We start from the raw sequence: 13,383 nt of genomic DNA, 5'->3' as shown, positions 1-13,383 counted from the left end.
GGTCGGACTTGCCAAGCCCTTACAAAGATATCCCACCACTCAGCTTCCCGGCTGCTGCTCTCCCACTGGGATAAAGTGCAGCCCATCCTGTCATTTCAGTGGGGGGGACTGGGAGCACAATGACTGCTGTAAAAGACATTGATTTAAAAATAAAAGAAGAGAGGGGACCCCTCCTTAAAGAGAACCATGAAATATAAACTGAAAGGGATCCTTTTCACTGCAAATTCCCTCTGCATTGCCTGATTTGCTTGCTATTAACTGTATGAGAGCAACGTGTTTTTGACTTAAACGAGTTTCATCCCTGAGCTTCAAACAGTATGAGTACCTACCTTTTTACTCACCATCTTCAACCTGTATTTGCCACTGCAGCACAGAGCCATGCAAGAATATGTCTATCATAACATATAGCAGGGCTGTAATAATTGATTGTTTATTCCTGGATTACAGAAGCTCTGAAAAAATAAGAAATAATATATATATATTATTGTGTTATATATATTATATATTATATAATATATGTATTATATATATATTGTGTATCTTTTATATATATATATATATATATAAGATACACAATGCCTCTGAAGGAGAAATCTAACTTTATGACCTAAAGATCTCTGCTTTGTTGTTTTTTGAACAACTGTTTTATGAATAGCAGCATGGGACAGCTTGAGTTTCCCTTATCTTTAGGATGCTTAACATTTTCTACCATGTGAAAATACCATTCATTTTGTTTGAAAAGTTTCCATATCTACATGGCTTTCAAATAGGTTACGGGTTCGGGCAGTGGTATAGTCTTGGAGTCAAGAAAATGCTTTTTGTGGGGACTACGTAGATTAGTTCAAAATTGGTCAAATTTTAAGATGTCAGAAACCTAACCAATTCTGCCTTTTACATGGCAAAGCTTGCTTTTGGCTCTGTACCAGATGCTGAATGTGCACATGACCAAATCCCGAGCCTTGCTGTCGGTACACAGAGCAATGCTCAGGTTGGGACCTGCTAACCAGATCCTTCTACTTCTGCCACCGTTTTCATGGGGAACTGAGAGACCATTCATTCTGGATCTATTCTGGCTGTGGTGAGTAAGTATTCACGCTGACTGCTTCTTAACCTAAGACTGCAGAACCTGCAAAAATAAACCCATTCCTTGGGATGGCCAATACCATCTTGAGGCTTTGCTGCTGACTCTGAACACGTATGAGAAACCTGTATGGACATACGTAGTGCAAGAGGCTGCTCCTACAGAAAAGCCTGCTGTGGGCTGTATTAGAGACAGAGCTTCTGTCAGTTAACAATCACCTTGCTGATACATGTCAGTGCTATGTCTTACTGCACTTTGTTGCTTCAGTTGAGAATACAGTGGTCACTTTTTCTCTCCCGTGAAGTCGTGGAGCAGCCCGCAGAACGCTGCTGCTGCTACAAACAGCTCCATGATGACCCAGTAAAATTGTGTTCAACAGCTGGATTTTATCTGTAAGGTTGTATCTGACCTAATCACCCAAATTTCACAATGTGTCCCTGAGCAATGCATAGAAATTTCTGTGAACTTCACATTATAGTAAATTCATTCAACAAATAAAGAACATCTAGTGAGTAGGAGTAAGAAAAGTTTTTTTTTTTTCTTTTTTTTTTTTTTCTCTGCTGCTGCTATTTGCTGTATCTTTACTTAGTTGCAGGGGGAACTTGCGTGCAATGTAGTATTTTCACAGTGAACAACTTGTGAAACTGTGATATTATAGACTTGCAGACATGTGGAATCATATGGAACACATAAACTATCAACAATACTGACATTGTTTACATCTAACTCTGCCACAAATTCACTTCCTCCAACTTGTAGTTTCATGCAAGCTCAAAGGCATTTAATGAATACAGACCCTAGAGACAACTTCTATCTGGGCATGAGCTACTCCACTCTGCCAGCTCGGTCCCCATTAAATCTCTGTTCTTTTTCCATCTCTGGATATTATCAGGGGACATAATCATTTATGTAGTGCCATAAGCTAGCACAGTGCTGCACAACAGAGATCCTGCTATGAAAAGTTTAAATGTATGAGGAACAAACAAGTAATTTTTTTTTCTGCAGAACAATCGTGAGGCAGTTTGGTTATTACAGAAGAATGCTCTGAACAGATATCAGTGTGCTCTGACTCATCTAGCCTTGAACCCCTTAGAGACTTGCAAGTGGCGGGGGCTGCCCAGTCACTCAGTGATCCACTTTCACTTACTTCTTCTCAGCTGTTTTTCAGAGGCACAAACTGATTTTTTTCTGTTGGTGGGTGTTGGAGTTCTTTGCATGGGCATCTCCAAAACAAAGGGTTAACACATGAATGTTTTGCTCTGTGCTCAACACTCAGTATCGTTTCCATGAAAAAAAAAAAAGTCTTTTATCTGCTTTAACATGGTTTAAAAGCTGAAAATAAAGAGGAGGCAGAAGACTATAATGGGTAAATATTCATGGCAGCAACACTCCTTGAGTTACTACCTATCAGTAGTCACAGTTTCAAGACAAAAGTAATTAATTTCATGATAGGAAATGTGAATCTACAGATAAAGAACTGATGAAAAGGAAGAAAGACACTTGGACGTTTTCCTACCTAGGCAAACCAAGTGACATGCCTTCCTCTGAGTCATTATGAGATGATGGAATGTAAGAACTGTCAAACTTGATGTTAGCATTAGATGACTAGGTCTCAGTTGTAATTTCCCACAGCAGGCAGGTATACATTTATTACTGATACCGAACATCAGAGGAAAATGAAACTAGATGCATGTCCAGGGATGAGACATGCTGAACAGAGAAAGTGGGAAGAAGTCCTTTGGCAATGATCTTTTAGACTATAAAAAAATATCCTGAAGAGAGTTTGTATGGAGAATGAAGATTTGAAGAGAAAACAAAATACTGAAAGAAAGCAGCTGACAATCAATGAAAAAAGGTATTGGATGTGTGTATCGTAGGCACAGGCAAAAGTTTTAGAAGCTGGAGAGAGGAGATGATGTGTTTTGGAGATGTTTTTTGCAATGGGAAAGAGGACTACAGTTATGACGTGGAAGAACCATCCAGACTGGACAACTGAAAGAGAGAGAAGGGAGAAAATTATATGATAATAGTTTTAGAAGACTTTGAATATTAAAACAGCTGATAGTAAATTAAGCAGACATTGCACCGTTTGATGGTTATTAGATCTTCCTCTCCCACCTGCATACTCTGTTACATCCTTTCAGAGAGACATTCCCATCTCTTTGATATTACTCTGAGAACTGAACTTCAAGCTGATGGTGTCCATGGCCCAGGTCAGGGTAACAGCCAGTCCAGTCTGGGGAACCCTGAGGGCTGGTGCAGCAATGATTCACACAGGCGGGCTGGCCTCAAGGGCAGGACTAAAGGCAGAAAAGCATTAGATTTGACAGCAAGCACTAAATTAAGCATCTTCCCAACTAGGCATTGTTTGTCATTGTCAAAAACTATGTATTCAGGGAGATTTAGTCCTGATTTCCTATTCCCTGAGGCAGGAAGTTTGAGCACTCTTATCACAGGGTTGGCTTGTATAGCTACGAATGTTAATGAACAAACAACTAATGCAAGCCTTTCTTAAAATCCAACTGCAGCCATTTTCCAACAACCCCCTGCAGTGTTAAATTCTAGTCTGACTTCACACTGCTGAAGGAAATATTTCCTTTTCTTTGTCAGAAATTCACTGCCTTTGCGTTTGTCATTTTTATTTTTTGATCTACTGTTGCACAGCTGGGGACAGCAGATGGGCTGGCAAGTCAAGAAATCCCTGAGAATTGTCAATATTGTGGTCAGCTGCCTTTCAACTTTTTGTTTTCTTTAGGATTAAAATCATATTAATCTTTACAAGCTCTGTGTGTAACAGAGACCATTTGGCCTCCATGTTATCCATATTTTCACTCTGTACTATAGGACTGCAAAGGTAACTTGACACACAAAGGACACCTTACCAGAACTGAGCGTATATACATATATATATTTTTCTTCTGTCTTGTATAATGGACACATTTCACTTGCAAAAGTAGGTAAGGCAGTACTGTTTTTAAAATCTCTCCACACCCGAAGGAAAATTGCTAACATTAGTTGCTGACATTAAATAGAAATACACTGTAATGTAATTCAATGTCATTTTTCACAAAGAATCAAAGTTTATGAGCAGACACAGGATGGTTTGTTGACATCGTATGTTGATCCAAAAAATCAGCCATGGTACAAGAACTGAATGAGAAATTGCAGCTGAAATTTCTCACTCTCCATACTGCTTTTCCGTGCCTCTGTGCCTATCTTGTTTTAACAAAAACAAACAGGCTTGGAAAACCAAACCTATTTTATTTCCTTCTTTATATTTTGTCAAACCCTTTGGAAAGCCAATACACTTTTGAAATAGCGAACATCTCTTATTCTTCCAGTTGGTGTTTGTCTTTGAATATACCACCTTGTCCAACCTAAAATTTACTTCCTCTTCCATGGCGTGAGTTCTAAGTGCTTCAAATAACACCTTTGCCCATAGCCACACCTGGCATATCTTACTATTATTTTTTTATCACTTTGAAGAGCACCTGTTATTACTTTGATTTTATCATTTAACAAATTTTTAATCCATGCAAGTTGTTTGCCCAGTGATGCATGATTTTTCGACTTCCTTATTAATTTCTTATCAAAACTTTTTGAAATCCATGTAAATTACATCTTTCGGGTTGTCTTTATCTACAAATGTATAACCTGTCCACATCCTGTCAGGTTATATTATATTTACTTGCACTTTGCTGTTTCCATAGAACTGTGATGAGGCTGCGTAGTCTTGTTGCTCCAAAACCTTTCTTAGATAATTTTTTAACATGCGTAATAATACAACAACAGTGATGCAGCAGCATTTAAGATTCCAGACACAACTTCTACTCTTAAGAGTATACTGTTTATATTGTTTAAATTTCAGCTTTTTCACAACTTGATTTCTTAAGGCTACACTTTCTTACCAACCACAGTGAGTAACATCACCTAAATGTTTTAGGTTGCTCTAGAATTTCTTCCAGGATGAAATGTGCTCAGACTATTGTTCAACATACTTTTCCAATAGTACTATTCTAGAATGTTCTGCTCTGATATTTGTATAAAATATTTTGCCTGACTTCTCAATTTGTTTAATTTATATCTGCTGACAAATTCTGGGTCTGCAACTAAGATAGGAAAATACTGGAAAGTGAGACTGCAAGCTCTGGTGCTGAAGGAAAAACATATTTTGGTGGTTACTGCTGAGAACACTATGGAAGAAATGCTGCATCTTTAGAAGAAGAGGTAAATAGATATCTTGACCCTTAATGCCATGACATATTGTAAAAATGAAGTTGCAACATACTGACTTTTTAGCCAAGCTCAGATTGGGTCACTGTCCTATCTTCTGACCATTTTCTGTTTCCCTTAGTGCACTGCTGGGCTTTAATATATTTTACAGATTTCAGGGACTGAATGAGGCACAGCAATTTAGTTTGACCTCTGACAGCACAAGCCACATTTTTTTAGTCTCACTACCTACATGACAGTCTATTAAATGTCATTCAGGCTGTGCTGAATGTAATGCCTTTTGTTTTACTATCATGCAATTTGCTCTATGGGCAAAACGTCTATTTAGATGTATCTACTTAGAAAGATCAAGAGATGCAGAATCAATTACTGCTTTTGGATATGTGCTCCATGTGTGTACCTTGTTTTAAACATACCTTATGTCACGTGTAGAACCTATTTTCTCCTTTCAAAACATCAGAATGCCAAAATGACTGAAAATACAAACATATATATGAAAATCTATTGTTAGGTTTTGCATTTGGCATGCACATAGTATTTCATTCCTTAGGACTCTTGAATGCTTTATAAGCTTGCTGCAGACAAGTATCACTACATCCACCAGGCAAAGTCAATCACCTGTACGCAACAATGACAGTTATACCAACAACACTACATAAAAGTTTCAGCGTGAGAAGTAGAAAAGAATGGCGTATTTAATTGATGTGACAGGGAGATTTAGGCAGAATATAATAATACAAGTCTAGAAGACTAAACCATGCTCTTATGAATAATATAATGGAATCCTTAAACTAACATGCTGTCCTAAAGCTTTATGCTTGTATTCATGGACAAAAGATTTTGTTCATCTATGCTACCCATAACTTTTTTTTTTCTCCAATTATTTTCAAAAAAGTCTGACCAGGGGTTGCCAGCTAGATAAACCTCAACACCACACAACAGATGATCCATTTTCAAAAATTCCATAGGTTGTAACTTTCAAGAAAAAAAGCACATGACAATGCTGAAATTTTCACTGACAAATCAGTTTGTTCACCAGCAGACTGTTAAGTACATTGTACAAATCTGCAATACGTTGCGGTAGGAAAAACTATGAAGAACTTTCTTTCTTAACAAAATAACTGACTCACAAAAAAAAATGGAAAGACTTGTCAATGGTTTCTGATTATTGCTGTTATAAGTGAAGGGCCAAAATGGAAAAAAAGAAAAAAAAGAACAAAAAACAAGCAGAAACTAACTTCCAGATTCAGACACCTATTATTGAATCAGATACCCAGATGCCAGCAGCTGCATCTGTAATTTATTGGAGGTAAATGTGGGAACACATAAGCTAGCTGTCCTCTTTCAATAACTGTGAACATAGAGATACTATTCTGTTTGCTCTACAAATAGCAGGAAAATATTACCAAACTGGTCTGTAAAATAACTTCAGCAAGGTCATTTTTTGGCACTCAGTAGTTACTTCTTTGTGAATTTCCTAGCTAATGTTAACTGAACGAGATAGAGGATGAACTGAACCCACTAAATGAAACTGTTGAAACAGTGGGATCAGCTGTCTTAATAATTACAAGCCACAGTACTTCTCTCTCTCTTCCTTTCTTCCTTCTTTCTTTTCTTTTTTCTTCTCTCTTTTTTCTTACTTTTTCTTTTTTCCTTTTCCTTTCTTTCACTCCTTTTCTTTCTCTCCCTCCTCTTACTCTTTCTTTCTATCAGTTATATATTAAACTAGAGGCCTGAAAACAGTAAAAAGAAAAAAAAATAAAGAAAAAAGAAAAAAAATAAAGAAGAGAATAGAACCTACAAATAAAGACAGGATCTACAGAAGATTTTGTGAATTCTCTAAGGAAATTCCTTGTTATTCCTTTTTTTTTTTTTCCTAGATTAAAATTTTCTTTTTGGGAATTCTTTATTAAATGGATAAGCTAATGACATTAGTCTTAAAATTTGGCTTCTAAATTTTGTCTGGAAAAGTTGATGCAATATGTGGTATGGTTATAGCGGAGCAGAGCTAATATCTGAAGTCAACAGTTACTCTCTTAGGTTTTTGGCGGGGAAGTCATCCAACAAATATCCTGGCCTATTTTGTTTATTTTGTAGCATCTGAGCATTTGAAGAACTTACTGTTATTTGCCCCCAGTCTCCTTCTAGTAGAAAGGAGTTTTTCCTGCTAGAAAAAACTAAAAGTTTCTCCTTTTTCAAAATTTACCATTATATACACAGAAAAGCAACATATGTTTCTAAGAGCTACCTTACTCATACATTTTATAGATTCCTATGAAAGTGTGCATTGTGACCTGGAGCATGAGAAATGTCAGGCTTTATAGCCTTAAAACGAAGTTAATGGAAAACTGCCTGTAAGAGGCACCTATGTTCCAAAAATGTAAGTTTAAATATGGATATAATTATTTGTGACCAATCACAGAGACTTTGTGAGAGTGAATGCAATTGTTAAAATATTTTTTTAGGTTATTAAACAAGTACATGGGTATAGATTTCAAACAGTTTATTATATTCCAGTTTACCTTAGAGGGGGATGCTGCACACTAATTTGAAATAATATAGGAACTTGGTAAAGATGTGAGCGACCTTCTGCTTTAATGACTGAGACCCAGATGTCCAGAGAGCTTTGCTCTTACCAAGCTTTCTGAAGAAAGAGAACTTTCATAGGATTTCACTGTTGAAAATTTTGGCTGAAGTCGAAAGAATACTGTCTGTCATGCCAACAGCTTGGGAGATTAGCTCAGTTATTAGCAATCAACAATCCCATTTTTTGGCTTTCTTCAAATGAATGACTGAACTGTATAATCTGAATGATGAGTCTCTTTAATCATGATGTTCTTGTAAGAAATAAATAATAATAAATGACCTAACTGGGGAGTAAATTGAAGTCTTTTGGCTACTATTCTTTTGCAATTCTGTCAACCAAACCACTAAAGCATCTGTCTGACCTAATGTTTGTTTTGTTGATATCATTCACCAAGCCTATAACTTCAGATGCAGTCTACAAAGACAGCTGCATGCCTCAGGATAGCCTGCTTGTGTAAACAAACAAACAAACATAAATAAACCATTTCAAGAGTTTAGGCCTCCTCCTACCTCAGTTATTAAGAGCATATATACCGTAATATATCTTGATACAGGCAAAGATTCTCAAGGGTGTCCACACTTTCATGTTAATTTTGATGAAAGTAGGATGTGCATTGAGGGCAAAATTATTTTTCCTGATACTCTTACAATTTGGGCAGGAATAAGTTTAATAAGAACATTTCTTTGCATGCCCAGAATTAAACTATATGACTGCACACAATAGAATTAAGAAAATATAAGTCATATTTTACTTTATAGGATAGATGAGGACTACTGATGTTGAATGTATAGCAGTCTCACTAATTAACGATGTCTTGCTAAACCATAGCATCTTAGTTATCTGCTTGTACCCTACAAGGGTCATCACAGAGAATCACTCAGGCATAGCAAGAGCTTTGTGTAGACAAACCCTAAGCAAACCAACAGAGGAGTCTCCTTCCACAACCTCTTTTGAATGGTCCTTATCTGAAGTTCTGGGCTAGAAGAAAGAAGGAACCGAAATTGCCAGTCAGCTGCTGACTTCCATCTCTTTAAACAATGGTCACTATGACATGTGGACTCATGATGCCTGTAAAATGAGACTTCCCCTGCACTCTGTAAAGCCAGCCAGGTTTACCAAAATATGTGGCTTGGTCTGAGCAGGTTCAGCCACGGCCATTTCATGAGACACAGCAGGTACAATTACCTGCTGATCAGTCATACGTGGTGGAAGAGAAAGCTCAGACTTCCTTAAACCTCTCTGGGAAAGTTGTGTCTGACAACCACCTACAACCCAAGCAATGTGAAAGGCAAATACCATTGCTCATCCATTTTGAACTCCATTATATTCTCATTTACCTGTGTCACAGGATCTCAAATACTCATGATAATCAGCCTTGCTACTTCTTTTGTATTCTGCAGCACAATTTTCCCTAGTTCCTGTCTAGGAAATCTTATTTACCGTACTCATTTTCTATTTCTTTTTGCCTTCTGTCTCATAGGAGTCTGGTTTAGCCAGCCAGGACAAATCTAATCTTGCAACACTTTGCTATGATTAGCTTGGCAAGCTATGAGCCATTCCCGAGCAGTGCAATCTTGGTTAATAAAACTCTCTCTGTTTTCCACAGACTAGCCAAAGGAAAGCAGGAGACAGCCAGCCACCCTGTAGAGGCAGCGGAAGAAAGCCAGAGTCCAAGAATGGCCAAGGGTGTTGTGCGCCATGTGCTATACCTGGAGACTTCTGGCAGCTGTAGAAGCTGTGGTTAGAAATGACTTTTATTTATCTATTGCTATTCTTTTTGCTCAATCTGCGTGTATGCCTTCACCTTAAAAACATAGGTGAAATCCTTTCATCTAGTTTCTGATAACATCTTAATAGATTCCTTTTTTTTTTTTTTTTAAACCCCAAGGAAATGTATTTGTACTAGTAGGACACGTTTAGCTGAGATTATCCATCATAGAAGAATTTATATAAAAGTTGTGAGGGGGAAGATAACAGCAACCCATGGAATAAATCATTGCCAAGTGTAAAACCTGTTTTTTAACCATATCTGTATGTGCAAGAATATTTATTGGGCTGTATAAAGCAGATTTTTCCTTCTGCTCTCTTCCCCTCAAGAGTTAAGTCATTTCCTCAAGGACTGTCAGGAAGATGCTTCCTTCCCTTTACAGCTGAACCCTTCTATCAAGGGTAGCTTTGTTCTGAGAGAGCTGTTGCTACAGATGTACCCAGTCAGCATCTTACACCCCTTCCTGACCTACCTACACCTTGTTCTCTTTCACAGACCTCATGAGAGCAGTGCCATAAGAAAATGAGCTCCCCTTGCAGAAGAGCCAGTGCCGGGCTTCTGCAGAGAGGTAGACAGAAAGAAATCAGTATAAGATACAACATTATCTTTTACAACATTCATTCCACAATTTCCTGCTAAATGCACACATGCAGCTTTACAGAAACAGTTTTCTGAAGAAGGTTTAAGACGCATACTGGCTGGACAACTGTAGCAGCAAGTAAGAGCCATCGACAAGGGTCACATCCTCTTTACCAGCCAGATACTTGCAAGATCCTCCAAATTTCAGAGACCCCAGACCCAGCCATCAGGAACCCACTTCCTTCCCTTATAAAACTGAACTAAGCTCACAAGAAAAATTTCCTTCCCTTCTGGTGTGACTCCCTATCCTCTAAGGCAAAGCCTTTTTATAGCAGCAGCTGCAATTGCATACAGCTGGTCTGCTTCCTGCCCCTCCTCGGGACCGCAGTTAACTCCTTCCCTGCCTCTCGGTGCACATGGACCAGGCACAGCTCCTCACCCCCCAGCAATACCCTGCCTTATGATGCCTTCCGAGCCTTCACAAAGTCTCACTGCAGCACCACTTCGCCAGCTCTTAGTTAAGACTACAAGTGTATCCACTTGTCGTTTAACTTGCTTGATTAAATGAGCAGCTTTCCCTGTTGAATTTACTGATTGCTTCTTAAAGAGTGAACTGAGGAGAAATGGCATTAATGACGTAGTCTTTGACCATGTAATGATGATTTCCAGAAAGGCGCTGGCACCTGGATGCAATGTGTTGATACCTCCCAGAGTGCTTCTGTGGGGCCAGGACTCCAGAGGCAGCGGGCAGGGTCAGCTCAGTTCAGTCAAATCACTGACGTGCACATGCATGCTCATGTATACATCTGGAACATTATTCTTCCATGTATCATTCAAGGAACAGAGTGCCTTCAAATGTGTTATTAGGGGTCATTAAAAACCAAGCTATGGAAAGACTGACATTTTCAAGGGAAACTTCTTTATAAATTGCCTACAGTACGTATATCTGAAAAAATGTCTTAATTTGTTAACAAAAAGTGCACCCCCAATTTTTTTATGCTCTGATCCTGCTTAAATATTCCAAACCACCAGTTTGCTTTTGGGCATTTCAACCTGGTGATCAATTTAATTTCAAAGGCATAACTAACCAGAAAAAAATATGGGGAGGGAGGTGGGAGGTGAGGAAGGCTTATTTAAACTACGAAGCTATCATTAAGAAAACAACCAACACTCTCGTAGCCTCACACTCACTGCTCTGATGGCAGTAGTGTGCACACTCACACATTTGATAACTCCATTGAAAACAAATAGCGTGAACTCTCACTTGTGTGACTGTTCAGTTCCAGGAAGCCTGAGCTAATTTATTGTCCTAGTATCTCCGAAAATCCATCACGAGTGTCTGCAAAATGGGTAAGCATATTAAAACATACAGCTTATATTTATAAAAAGCTATTGTTTGAAGATAGTCTCTTAAAAAGACCTATTAAATTTTTACAATTACATAGTAAAGCCAAATTTGAATTAGTTGTTGGACATTGTAATCTACACTTTATTGCACCTAAAAGGAAAAAAAAGGCTAAAAATAACACTTAATTATCTGCTGGTTATATCCAGACACAAAAAGTGCTGAGGTTTTGTCCTTGTTAAGAAGATTATCTTCGCTTTTTCCTCTGGAATGCATGTAAAACAGCTCTTGCCTTGCTGCAAGCTTTAGGAAAAATGTTCTCTGCTAAATTACCTGTTGTCTGGGGACTTACATTTTCCAATAAGCTGCTGAAATTGCATTTTAATAAGGAGTCTTGACCTGTGCTGTGCATTTCCCTTCAAGGCTCTCCAAGCCATTTTTCTTATGGAGGTCCTGACCTGAGAAGCTCAACCTGGATAACCACAGCCAGAGGGGGATAAAATGCAACACCTAGGAGATTTCAGTAAACAGTAAAACCATTCCAACCTAATCTGTGTTAAAATGCTTGGAATGTGAGAGCCACCGATGATGCCCCTTGTCTGTGTGTCTGACTGAATCCTTTCTTTTCTGGGAGGAAAGCAGAGCCTGGGAACTAGGCCAAATGCCTGCCACTTACCTTAAATTGATCAGCCACTTTAAGATTAAAAACACTGAAAACTGCAACACCACGAAAACAAGGTTTCCTTCACAGTACATGCAAAATGCAACATTGGTTTTGCTGTGATCTTTTTTCCATTTTAGTCAGTGTGCGCTTTTTTCTTTTTTTTCCATTTCTGCTCAAAGGTAGAAGCCAATAGTTACAGCATCTTGGCCAAGTATTCATTAAGGTTTATAAAAAAGAAATTTATGGTTATTTAGGAGTTGGCACAACAGCACGTTGTTGCTGGAGAAGAAATATAGTTTTGAAACAGTCTGAAACACTGGATGTCTTATTTCAAGCAAAGCTATATTGTATCTTTTCTTGTCATATTTCAAGGAATACTGAAATATGTATGTGGGATAATCAGTAGGTAAACTTCTAAGTGGCTTTATATTCTTAAATACATTGTCAAGTCCAGAATTTACTTTGTTCTGTAAGAATTATTCATTGTTGCAATAAAAATATGTGTAGAGATAAAATGATGGAAGAAATTCATCAGTCACTGAAGCAGGTGCATCTACATGAAATGAGTTCTTTTTTGTTTGGTTGGTTTTGCTTTTTGTTTGGTTGTTTTTCTGTGTCTGTCTTTTCTGAAAGATGTGATTGAAAGTACAATACCAAAGGCCTATTTAACAGTTCAAAATAAATAGATAAATAAATAAAAAGGCTGGACCCACTCTCCAACATGGCTACATCCATACAATCATGCTGGCAAAATCTTCCAGTAAAAATGGTGCTTTGACTCAGAAATTTAATATCACTTCCTCAGCTTGAATAAGTAAATCAAAGAAGACATATTTAAGTCAACATAACTGTGTCTATATTTGGATTTTTCTTGGTATAGAGGTGGCTAGAAATACACTCTCTCTAATGCACTTCGGTAAAGTTCTAATACAAGACTTGGTGTCCTGTAATTTAAGCTTCTCTCAGTGCTGCATGGCTCAATTTAATTATTTAAACTGTCTCTCCCTGCTATTCCTTGACACAGATGGTGATTAAAAAATGACCATTAAGTCTCATAACAGTTATTCACCTGGCATCACAAAGCTTTTGCTGTGTGTCTGGTGGACTGAGGTGTCCCTGCAAGCTC

The 13,383-nt window shown here is 37.9% G+C and overlaps 1 long non-coding RNA gene across 2 annotated transcripts; it reads left to right on the top strand.

Annotated features, from left to right (window-relative positions):
- The first annotated feature begins 684 nt into the window (after positions 1-684).
- On the top strand, positions 685-13,177 carry LOC310895533. 2 transcript variants are annotated; one of them, XR_014580766.1, is made up of 4 exons: positions 685-1,078; positions 9,508-11,184; positions 11,529-11,598; positions 12,017-13,177. It is a non-coding gene; the product is annotated as an uncharacterized lncRNA (long non-coding RNA). The 2 variants fall into 2 exon arrangements; XR_014580767.1 differs by lacking the exon at positions 685-1,078 and adding an exon at positions 4,958-5,308.
- The last annotated feature ends 206 nt before the right edge of the window (positions 13,178-13,383 follow it).

Source organism: Anser anser, assembly GCF_964211835.1.
Source record: "Anser anser genome assembly, chromosome: 2".
Taxonomy (NCBI): domain Eukaryota; kingdom Metazoa; phylum Chordata; class Aves; order Anseriformes; family Anatidae; genus Anser; species Anser anser.
Note: the sequence above shows the minus strand (reverse complement) of the source record. Positions and strands in the feature narration are given on the sequence as shown.